A 13,299-nucleotide genomic window follows, 5' to 3' on the forward strand; every position below is an offset into this window, starting at 1 on the left:
TCTGGGTGAGTATTTGACTGTGGCCTACAAGTGGCTTTCCCCCTTACCCAGGATGAGTATTTGATTGTGGCCTACGATTGGTTTCATGTACCCAGAATGGGTATTTGACTGTCCTTGGGGAAGATAATTTGACAATATCCTACCTTTGACATAACCACAAGGATATATTTTTCCTTCCTTTCACAAAACAGACCTTAAATAAGGATGAGGGCAATAGTTATTTTGTCAATACCTTGGTAAGAAATTGATGTTGACCTTGGCTAACACAATGACTACTGCCCTCATATCTATTTAAGAGCTGTATTCTACATGTATGATGTCTATTAATGACACAAAACGACAGACGAGTGATAGCAATAGGTACTGCATATGTATATTGTTTTTCTTGACTTCACCACTGTATCTCCATGTATCATACACTTAAAAACCTATAAAGAGACCACACAATTCTACACACCAGTACATGTAAAACAAAGTAATATTATACAGCAAATTTCAATTAAAACATATAGGAAAGCAAAAGTACTGAGAGAGAGAGAGAGAGAGAGAGAGAGAGAGAGAGAGAGAGAGAGAGAGAGAGAGAGAGAGAGAGAGAGAGAGAGAATTACACTAATCGTTATCTACCGGTAACTTGTGTGTTTGGAACTGTTTTGTAATAATCAAGATAATTAATTACTCTATGCATTTCTAGCTTAATTAAACATGTTAAAACATGAATATAATGATTTAAGAAAAGAAGTATAAATTGTACATTTGTTAAAAACTTGGCTTGGTTAAAGTACATTTGTATTGGTGAAAAGGGGAACAACTCAGTGAGACTGTTTAATTAAAAGCGGTAGTGCCCCAAATCTCCCAGAAAGCTCAATCAACCTTCATATTTGTATTTAAACAGATAATCAACAATCAAATCATCAATTTATACTATTACTGAAAGAATAGAGAGGGATCAGTTGAATAAAATGTAATTAAAAATGATCAGCAACACCACGCTGAACCTCAGATTCAGTAGTGTCAGAGAAGGTTACCTCTAATCTAAATCACAGTTTGAATGTAATGTATACAGTTGTCAGTCAATTCACCCAACCTATATCATTGTTGGTAATGAATGATTAGCTGAATAAATTACTGCTGTATCATAATTAAAAAAAATAAATTTAATGTTAATACTATACCACATTTATTAATGTTTTTCCAAAACTGTTCAGTTACTTCTACCTTGAATGAGGACGAAACACCTAAAAACTAAAACAAAATATCAATGTATGCCATAAACATTAATGCATCGTTTGCTTTATATTATGCATTGTTTTATTTATAAGTTCAAATCAGACTGTTAACTACATGTAAACTTTAAATAACACATCAGCCTTTCTATGGAAATCCTTTTTTTTATTACATGTATTTGAAAAAAAGTTGACAGAATTGGAAAAACTACAAATGATTTGTTGATATATTCCAGATTATCAGATCAAAACATATGCGAAACATGAATTTTAAATAAGGCCACAACATAGTATTCATTCAGGAAATGCTTAAAATGCTTAAAAAATGGATTTTTACAACCAATTTTACAGTTTACAACTGTTTCTAAAATTAATAAAGGTCCACATGGTATGTTGATATATATATTGTTGATTACTATAGACCCTTTCACGGTAACTGTGGTACTGCTCTTTTGCAGGGCAGATTGACATAGTTTGGTGAAATATGACGTAACGTCAATACGTCTGTTTCGAGATAGCCTCCCTTGACGTAACTCTTCGCGCACGGAGGTAAATTTTGTCTCGGAGTAAACCAGAAGGTGGGACAGATTTGTTTATAGTGACAACTATGCCGGTTTATCGCTGCTGCGTGCCAGAATGCATATCTTCAACAAAAAAACTACAAGATTTGGATAAATATCCACACATGAAAGATGTTACTTTTTTTTATTTGTCTAAAAAGTCAGACCAAAGAAGATGAAACCAATGGATAAGGCTCATCAGACGGGAGAAGTCTTGGGTGCCAAACAAATATACACGCATTTGTTCTTGCCATTTTGAGCCCGGCTCAAAAACTCCGACATTAAAATTTATTTCATACAACAATTTCACAAAATCGTCTTATACTAGGTGTATATGTTAATAAATAACTCATAATAAGGTAATATTGACTGTTGAATATTGGCAAACTTAACGAGCATTCCCGTGCGAGATGAAATTCATGATTATAATAAATTTAATGAACCGTTCAGGAAGTTTCATGATGTATTCATGACTGGTTCATAACTGGTTCATAAAGGTGGTTCATGAATTTTATTCATGAATATATTCTTAAAATGTAATTCATGAACAAATTATGAATATAGAAGAATATACAGGGAATACCTGGTATTCAATAGTTCTAGGGATTAAACATTCATGAATTTTCATAAGGTTCTAATTTACGAAATATATAATTAATTTCAAATACTTTTATAAATAACATAGTTTACTCTAGTATTCTTTTTAAAAAAATATATACATCTTAAAATATTATTATTAAAACACAGGCTTTATGAACATTCATGAATATTCATGCAAACACATATATAAATGTGGCATCTATAATTTTGAAAAAAGAAGATGTGATATATTATAGTTTCATTATTTATTCAATTCTAAGAAACATGTAAATTCATTGACAACAACAAAGGTCTCAGAGATCATGATCAAATGGTCATTACTAGATCCTAAATTTGACGCTTAATATCTTCATTGTTCAATTTATATTTTAAAAAAAATGACATAATTTATCAGTGAATAATCAGTCTTTGCAGATGATACATTATGGCTGTTTTATGTCTGAAAAAGTGAAATAATTTAAAAATTTGCATATTTCTTTGGAAAAAAAATACGTTGAATTCCAACTTGTTTTAAGTACACTGTATATCAAGTTCATTAAAGACGTGGCCTGTTGTCAGTCTATCATAGAAGCATAAATACACACAAGACGAAGTGCGTCTTTTCCTGGGAGAACGGCAGAGAAAATGTTCCAAGCACATTCGGTTGAAATTTTGACCCCGTCGAGTTTAGAACCTTTGCGGTTTCTTTGTAAAAGGCATTACTGTTGCACACATTTGAAAGCGACTATTTCTAAGAAATTACAAATCCGTTACATAAATATTCCGTTGAGAACTTCCAACAATGCATTTATGATTAACTGTTTAAACTCAGACAACTACCGTTACTACACTCCGAGTTTCGAGGAGTCCGTCATTGTTAATGAGGTGTCATGTCGATTCGCCTCCGTTACCAAACACACTGAACTTCAATTTGTCAATCAACTTAATGCACAGGCAACTTTATTTTTATCAATCAGTCGCTTTATAAGTCATATATTGAAAAATTCTACCTCTACTATGTATTTATATATAGTATGGGTAGAATTTTTCGATATATGACTTATTAAGCGACTGATTGATAAAAATTCAGGTGCCTGTGCTTAATGTTAAGCAATAATGAAAATATTACTTTAAAACATTAATGAAAATTATAGAAATAAAGTATGAAAGAATATTTAATTGAGTGTAAATTATTTTTTAAGTTCCAAAACCTTGAGGGTTCAAAAATGGAGGGGGTTGACATTTAACAGACACAACTTGTGTCAACCGAACGATATTAAATCGTACGTTTCTTCAATCTCTGAAAACATAATAATGAAAACTTAAGCATTTTATAATTAGTTTCATTTAAAGATATTTTTTGATTATTGTTAACATATGTTAAAAAAAATATTTAACCAAATGAAAGAGTCTCAGAATACAAAGTCAGCGAATTGTTTTGATTCTATTACGTCACTTCCGCCCAGTGAATACGCATTTTGAATGAAAGCAGACGGATCTTCAACATGAGTGATGGATTTATTAAGCATGGAACATGCGAGAAGATAATGCAGCAGATGTAGTTCAAAGTAATGGTATTAAAGGTAATATAGTATGTATACATGTATATTGAAATAACTTTTATGTAATAAGGGAGTCAAAACGTAAGATTAAGTTTTGTTCATTTTTTCAAACATTTCAAAATGGCGGTTTTGAATTTGTAGTGAAATTCTTTTTTGACTAACTCATAAGTTTTAACTACATAATTGATAATAAATTACACGTTTGATATACCTAAATCGGTGCAATTACAAGGTAAAGTTATATGTTGATGTCATTTGAGTTAATACAATTTTTTTTTTACTCTAGAATTATGCAGTGAAACCAGAATATTGGACAGCCCTAAAGATAGTGATCATTGAACATAAATTTCAGTAAGTAATAAATAAATGCTATTGCAAGTAATTGAAAATTTCTAATAGAATGGCCAGTATCATTTACAAATTTGAAAACAGTTTAATTTTATCGTAATTAATTTAAGAAGTATTTTATTCAAGTATATAGATACATTGAAATGGATAGAACAACAGGCATTATGCCTTAATTTATGTTTTCTCCTGAATTTGTTCATCATGTTTCATCTTGTTTTATTTTTCTGCAATATCACTTTTTCTAGGGTAAGCACTTTAGTGCAATTTCAGCATTATCATTTGATAAACATATTTGAAATAAAAATCAAATGAGATGATTGAATGATTAGTTGATGTTCCAAATGTTTTAAACGACATGTCATAATTATACTGCTATTTGTCAAATTATTTTTGTACAGTGCAGAGGTACAACTCTTCTGCCACCGAAGGGGCTATATGTGAAGCCTGAAGAATTGTCATCAAGTAGTATTGTCACCAAGACACTCTGGGTTTGTAGAAAATAATCATTTAAAGGATGGAACATTTTACCTACCATGCAGTAAATTCACATTGCAATATATGGAATACAAGTGAAATCAACATGAGCAAAGGCAAGGAAGATGCAACAAAGGAAGATTTCACAAAGAACATATTGATAGTTATCAACTAGCAATCATATTCTAATGTCGCTTATATTTCAAATCATTGCATATTGGTATGTCAATTCTAATATTGTAACATTCCTTTAAAGCTAATGAGTTAGGATTAAAATCATTACCTGTTTTTTTTTTTAAAAAACAACTTTATTAAACTTGCTGATTATTTAAAGTGATAGTCAGTACATAAGAATTATGTGATACTTAAGATATTATCTCATTATTCTTCAATTTATTATAATAAAGTATTTTATTTTTGATTTTTTTAAGGATATTTTACCTTTTTATATACAAAATGTAGAAGGTAAAAATTTTCATGAATAGTTCATGAATATCGTTATGAATTATTCATGAATAAAATTAATAATGATAATCATGAACAGTTCATGAAGATCCGATGAACTTATTATTGGACATTCATCAAATGAAGAAGCTTCATGAATATAACTGTTCATGAATTATTCATGAAAAAGTATGTTCATGAATATTCATCAACATTTTCTCATGAACAAAAATTCAGGACTTTAAAATGTCCAATAATAAGTTCATGGGATCCTCATGCACTTTTCATGAACATTTCATGAATCATTCAAGGGAAAATCATGAATTGTTCATGATCATCTCGCAGGGGCATAAAAGTTTATGATTTCTTTAAAGCTCAGTGTTTATCTATAGAATGTGATGAGTATCATGAGTATAAATTCAGCTGTTTTCACGTCAAGTGTTTAGGATTTTCTTTGCTTGTTAATGTAAAAATTGTTTAATACTATTATTTCATCATTGATTGTTAAAATCCTAGCTATCCCTTTTCTAAAATGAAATTTATAAAATAGGAAAACCAGCAACTTTATTCAGATGTCAGATGATATCAGTGATGAGGAGGAAACTTCAACAGATAGCAATAGTGGCATACTTCTTCATCATTATGAAGAAGACAACATCCCCTATGTTTCTGAGGAATATGAAATCAACACCAGTCATGATAGATTTGAGGGTAATATTACTTATCAATCAAAAACATGTTTTCTAGCCTGTTATCATACATATTTCAACTGTTATTTAATTTTGTTTAAATTGCAATAAAAATGAGTAGGAAAAAACTTCATATTTTTATACCTGACTTTTGCTATATTTATTTAACTCTGAATTTAAGCTTCGAGTTTCAAAGAATTAGAAAACGTGTTACCATTCATTGATTATAACATGCTGTATTACTTTATTTATTCTCATTATAAAATTAATTTTTTGTCAGGTGTGACGCATGTGAAGAGAGTGGAATGTTTTACAGATTCTCCTTTCCTCGATCATGTTTATGTTGCTGGTACATCACCAGGTTCCACTGATGTGAACGTCCAGGATACAGCTGTGCAAACGGACATGACCATGAATGATACATGTATCAACATAATGTCTGATCAAATCCACCAATTTCAAGCAAAACTTGATGACAAGACCACTCTTTTAAGAGAATGTTTTATTGAGACTGTTACCAAAAATGATGAGAATGTTAAGTTGTACTCAGGGTTACCATCACTTGCTATGCTATTCAGTATTGGGTATTTTCAATATTTTAGCTGCCAAGTGTTTAGCATTGAAATACTGGTCAGGTCCACCCAGTGCTCAGGAGAAAAATTACCAGAGGAACAGACATGGAAAACCTGGTCCATCAACAAATTATCTTTTTATCAGGAATTTATTCTTTCACTTGTTCGCTTATGTTTAGGTTTATTTGAGTTTTGTATTACTGATCTGTTTAGAGAATCTAAAAGTAAGGTTTCCCAGATTTTTATTACTTGATAACGTTTATGTCAAATGCATTTGGAATTTTTTGAGATGGCCATCTCGGAGACATGTAAAAAAGTATATGCCATTATCCTTTTGAAAAAAGTACCTTAATACACGTGCAATTATAAATTGTACTGATTTTTTTTTACAACGACCAAGATCTCCAACTGCATGCCCAAGCAGCTACAAACATGTATAGTACATATAAGTCTAAAAACAAAGCTAAATGTTTGCTAGCTATTTTACCAGCAGGTAATTTTTCTTATGTTTCAAAACTTTAATGTGGCAATGTGTCTGATAGATTTATTACAGAAGAGTCAGGGTTTTTACATTTTGTGGAAGAGGGTGATGACATAATGGCTGACAGAGGTTTTACAATAAGAGATCTGCTCACTGATAAGAAAGCCACCCTAAATATTACCAGAAAGTGTCCATGGGAGACAAAGAAACGCCTTAATGTTAATGAAATAAAGCAGATCCGTAAGATAGCCAAACTCATAATTCATGTAGAGAGGGCTATACAGAGACTTAAGTTATTTAGGTTTATAGGAAATGTTATTACATGGTCACTTAAACCAGTTATTAATCAAATGATTAAAGTTTCAGCATTTCTTCATACTTTAATGCCAACTTTAGTGAGAAAGTAGAAGTCCTTATGTTGTTGTTTTTCAAGAATCAGTTTATTTAGAGTTATATAATGACTTGTTAATTGAAAAAGTATGCACCAATATTTGTGCACTTTGATTTCAATATATTGTCATGCAGTAAATATTTTTCAACTAGATAAATTAATCAAAACATAGTATTAGCATTTTGAAGTACTTAATCAAAGTACTTTATAATCATGGTACAGATATGATTGCGTTTTGCTAGCTAGTTAATACTTGTTCATAAAATATTTGCAACATGAGTCTAATTTCTTTCTGAAAGAGACTTTTCACTTTATTTCTTACATAACAATACATAATAATTACATATTTGCAAGTTTGGTTGTACAAAATTCTCAAAAAAATTATTTTGAATTTTTTTAACAATGAATTCTAAAGTAATGGATCAAAAACTATTCTTTCACTGTAAATTTGATGTTTTTCAATTTTATCACCACCTTCCAAATATAATACAAAATCACACCACTGCACATTTGCCACAACCATCTGTGTTTGTATTTGTGTGTACCATTTAAAGTTCTCATTCTATTTCATACACCCATTCTCATCACTTTGAATACGATAATTTTCATTGAAAATCTGATATATAGTGTAATTTCTAAATTTGTAGGACACTGCAAAATTCCATCAGATTAAGCACATAGGAATGGTACATTAGGATTAACAATAAGACCTGTGGTTTTTACTTTACCACTTTTGTGTTCTGAGACATACTTGTTTTCGTATAAATTTCTTGCCAAAACTTATCTTTCCTTACGATAGATAGTGGCAGATGTTGAAAATGATCATTCCTCAATATTTGCTTTACAATATAGTTGTTTGGGTCATTTCCTTTATAGTTACAAACATTGTGCATGACAGAAGATGTAATTCTGCCACACCTATATTCATACCAATAAACTGACTCAGATTGTTGGTCAGTAAGCCTGTTGATTTCAATACAATCTGATTCATCAAAGAATGGCCATGATTGAGTTAGCAAAATGGCGGCGGCGTTAACAAATATTGTCCGTTTGGAAAGTTGAGAGTAAAATTTTACCGTAAATCATGAACATATCGAGTTTAATTTTATCCGAATAAAATAGTGTTACAATTTTTGCATTGATTTGTTCTATTTTCTGGATTATTCCCCTTTGGTAAACAATTATCGTCTGCATAGAAACAATGGCTCCCCACGGGAAAGAATTGACAAAAAAAAAACCCAAAAACAAATCATTATATCTTTATCAAATAACGGTTTTTCAAGCTATACAATTCAGGAATTCACTAATATAAACAGCAGAACAATTCAAATTTTTTTGAAAAGGGTGAACGAGAGAGGAACTACAGAAACCATGCGGCGAAGTGGGGGTAAGAAAAAAACAACACCTCGAGATGGGCGAGTTTAATTTAGACGCGTGAAAGGCAACAGACGACAAATAATTAAAAGATCTTACAAGTAGGTTTAATAACACAACGGGGTGTAATATATCTGAAAGAACTGTATGAAGAGGACTATGTGATGGTGGATATAGGAGGCGTGTGGTTTCAAAGCGAATTACTATATCGTACGTAAATCGAGAGCGACGGAAACGCTTTTGTAGACAGAAATTAACATGGACTGTCCGTCCATTAAAATTGGTCTCGAGTCATCTTTAGTGATGAGACGAAAATAATGTTGGGTGACAACAATAAAATATACGTCTGGAGGAAGCCTGACGAGCGTCTACGACCAGAGTGCCTGGGTGAATTCGGAGACAGGGAGCGCACCTGCCGGGCATCTGTTATGTTTTGGGGGTGTATACCATACCATGGCGTAGAAACCCTTTCACCAGTTGACGGCAACATGAAAACTGATAAATATATTTCTATCCTTGATGATCATTTATGGCCTGTGGTCGCACAACATTTCCCGAACCGACCCTGGATATTCCAGGAAGACAACGCCCCTTGTCATGTGTGTGCTAGGGCCAATGCTTGGAAAAACACCACCAATATAAGCACATTACCATGGCCAAATTAAAGTCCAGATCAGAACTTCATTGAAAATGTCTGGAAAACCTTGAAAATTCGCATACAGCGACGAACATCTGAAATTAAAAACGCCGAAGACTTGAAACGCATAACGCTGGAAACGTGGACCGCATTGCCTCTTCACTACGTTCGCAGCTTGTATGACAGCATTCCACGCAGAATTAGAAGTGTAATACGGACAAAAGGGCAGATAATTAAATACGAAACAAAAAGGTAAGTGATATATAATTTTAAGATCAAATATCGGTGTTTGATTTTAGCAGACGAAGTTTGTTTACATCGACGCCGCCGCCATTTTGCGAACTCATTCATTGCCAAATACTGTACATGCATATGTAACTATGTAACCCAAGTATGGTTACATTTACAGTGTTAGTGAATTAAATTGAACTGAATCTAACTCAAATAAAAGTACATAAAGCAATGATCAAAATGAAGCTCTCTCTCTTACCTGAATTCTATAAGTAGGGACAAGTCAAATTTAAGATTCGCAATAGAAACTTGTGCGTCCCGAGTTTCATTCCTGGTCTGATATTTCTTTAAATATTAAACATTAAATATTTGCTTTAGATCTTTCTCCTTATCAACAACGTCTGCCTGTAAAAAATATTATGAAAAAGTTCATTGATATTTGTAAATTTTGTTCAGAGGAAATTCGAGACATTCCGTTCCTTGGACACTCCGGCGTTGCATAAAAAGAAAAATACATCACATTGTACAATATAATAGAATCTGTAACCCTGAACAATTCACAAGTAAACACACCACATTGCACAATATAATAGAATCTGTAACCCTGAACAATTCACAAGAAAAATACACCACATTGTAGAATATAATGGAATCTGTAACCCTGAAGAATTCACAAGAAAAATACACCACATTGTACAATATAATGGAATATGTAACCCTGAACAATCTATAACATTTCATGTAAAATGCTATATATACCCCTGTAAAACGTTGTAAGAGAGAATGAAAGAATTTAGAATTGTATTTTGGGTTTGATTCCACTTATAGAGATTCTATATTTTTGGCTGCTTTTAATTGTTGTAACTTTGACTTTACGATCACGCCTTAATAAAACCGCTTGTGAAAGAACTACTGGACTTAGTTATTACTAAGTTTAAGCTGAGCCTAAAGTGGATCCATAAGACGGAAGGGTTACACAATTCACAATTGTATATTTCATAACTTACTTACATAAGCTGCAATTACTTTCTATATGGTTTTGAAATTGCTAAGATTTGTCATTTTTATATCGTTGGTCTACGTTACCATGACAAACAGTAGCCCTTATCAACAAATTTGTTGCATCTTGCTACTTATTAATTCAATATGTATCATTGTATACAATCACTGTATACAATATTATGAACATTGGTGACTATGAGTACGTCACGCCATTATGTTGTGATGTGTTGGCGCAACGGCATGTTGTGTGTATGCACGACGGCGAGATGTGTCAACTGAAAGTTGTGTAAAGTTGTTAAGTGCGAAGTCGTGTCGTAAACAACGTGCAAGCGCATTGTCATTAACGCGCTAGCGCGTTCTTATTAACGCGCAAGTGCATCTTCACTTCGTCCTAGTGCGTTTTTACTAAACGTCAAACTATTGTGTTGTTATTTATAAACGCATTACTGCGTTGTCACTCTGCGTTAGCGCATTGTTTCTAACGTTGCACTTGTGCGTTGTTATAAATGCGTTAGAGTTGTCACTTCGCAAGCGCGTTGTCTCTAAGTGCTGTTACACTTTTACAAATGGTCCTATCGGGAAATCATGTATCTGCCCATCGAGTTCGGCGGTTTACATTTGAAAGCGGTAGCGTAACAGAAACTAAGCTCAATCACCCTTCAGATTTGCATGTAAACAGATTTGTTTGCAGATATATTCCAGATTATCAGATCAAAACACATGTGAACATGAATTTTAATTAAGGCCACAAAATAGTATTCATTCAGGAAATACTTAAAATGCTTAAAAAATGGATTTTTACAACCAAATTTACAGTTTACAACTGTTTATAAATATGGGTCCACATTAATATATTTGCTGATCACTATATACCCTTCACGGTAACTGCGGTACTGCTCGTTTGCAGGGCAAAATGACATAGTTCGGTGAAATATGACATAACGTCAATTGTTCCATTTACATCATTTAATTATCTACATACTAAAACTTTTGCAAAGTATATCAATTTGCACTACAAGAGCGTAGTACCGCATTTATCAAGGGGTATATATATGATCAATTCAAACTATTATTGGAAGAATAGAGTGGGATCAGGTAAATAAATTGAAATTAAAAATGATCAACGTTACTGCGCTGAACCCGATTCAGTAGTGTCTAAGATGGTTACCTCTTATCTAAATCAAAGTTTGAATGTACCAGTAATGTATACAGATTGCAATCAATTCATCCAACTTATATCATTGATGATAATATAATAAGAGATTAGCGGGAAATATAATATTGTATCATTACTAAATAAAACTAAATAAATGTTCATATTATACCACAGTTATTAATGTTTTTCCAAAACTGGATAAGTTACTTCTACTTTGAATCAGGATAAAATACTTAAAAATTAAACAAAATATCAAATGTATGACATAAACATTAATGCATCGGTTGCTTTATATAAGTTCAAGCTAGACTGTTAACTACATGTAACTTTTAAAAGCACATCAGCCTATCTATCGATATCCTATCATTTTGACAAAGGCGTTCACAGAGTTGGGAAAAATAACAAATGATTTGTTTTCAAATATATTCCAGATCATCAGATTAAAACAGATGTTAATCATAAACTTTAAATTAAGACATGACAAAGTATTCATAAATCTAACTAGTGGGTATTGTTTTTTAACAAAAAAACACATGTCTCCCCTTCTCCCCAAGGATTGTAAAATGGGGCAAATTTAACAATTGAAAAAGAATGATGTCAGCTATATGTTACCCAGACCCAGACAACATTTTATTATCTTTTTCTTAATTTGACCTTGAGTAAAACATGGTTTTGAGTTTGAAGTCCTTCTGTCAAAGTATATTCAGGAGTTGAACAATGAAGTTTTTTCTAATATGACCTTGAAATAAAAATTCTAGGTCAAAGTCAAAAATTTTGGTAAGGTTCAACTAGGTTATATACCATCTATCTATGATACAAGTTAAAAGTCTGTATGTTAAAGGAGTCTTGTGTTATGGTCCGGACAATATTTTTTTATAAAAAGCTTGACCTTGAAGAACAAAACAGGTCAAGGTTAAAACTGTTGGTGGTGTGCACTCCTTCTCAATACCATCTACCTATGTTTAAAGTTTGAAGTCTTAACGTCAAAGGGTATTAAAGTTATGACCCAGACAAAATTTTATTATTTTTTTCTTAACTTGACCTTGAGTAAAACAAGGTCAAGGTCAAATATTATTCAAAAGTACACCTAAGTGTATTATTATTGTTCTTTGTTTAAAGTTTGAAGTCCTTCTGTCAAAGTATATTCCGAAGTTGAACAATGAAGTTTTTTCTAATATGACCTTGAAATAAAATTTTTAGGTCAAGGTCAAAATTTTTGGTAAGGTTCAATTAGGTTATATACCATCTATCTATGATACAAGTTAAAAGTCTGTATGTCAAAGGAGTCTTGTGTTATGGTCCGAACAATATTTTTATATGAAAAGCTTGACCTTGAAGAACAAAATAGGTCAAGATCAAAACTTTTTGTGGCGTGCACTCCTTCTCAATACCATCTACCTATGTTTCAAGTTTGAAGTCTTAATGTCAAAGGGTATTTAAGTTACGGCCTGGACAAATTTGGATGAAGAAGAAGAAAAAGAAGAATATGAAGAACTAGAGCAAAGCTCGTTGCAAAGCAACGAGTGGGTCTTCCGTTAATGTCAAGAGTAAAGCTTGATGTTCCTGCAAGAAGCAG

The 13,299-nt window shown here is 32.1% G+C and overlaps 1 pseudogene; it reads left to right on the forward strand.

The window, feature by feature from the left end:
• Positions 1–1,908: 1,908 nt before the first annotated feature.
• LOC128162316 (uncharacterized) lies at positions 1,909–6,673 on the forward strand (annotated as a pseudogene).
• The last annotated feature ends 6,626 nt before the right edge of the window (positions 6,674–13,299 follow it).

This window comes from Crassostrea angulata, chromosome 9, assembly GCF_025612915.1.
Source record: "Crassostrea angulata isolate pt1a10 chromosome 9, ASM2561291v2, whole genome shotgun sequence".
Taxonomy (NCBI): Eukaryota; Metazoa; Mollusca; class Bivalvia; order Ostreida; family Ostreidae; genus Magallana; species Magallana angulata.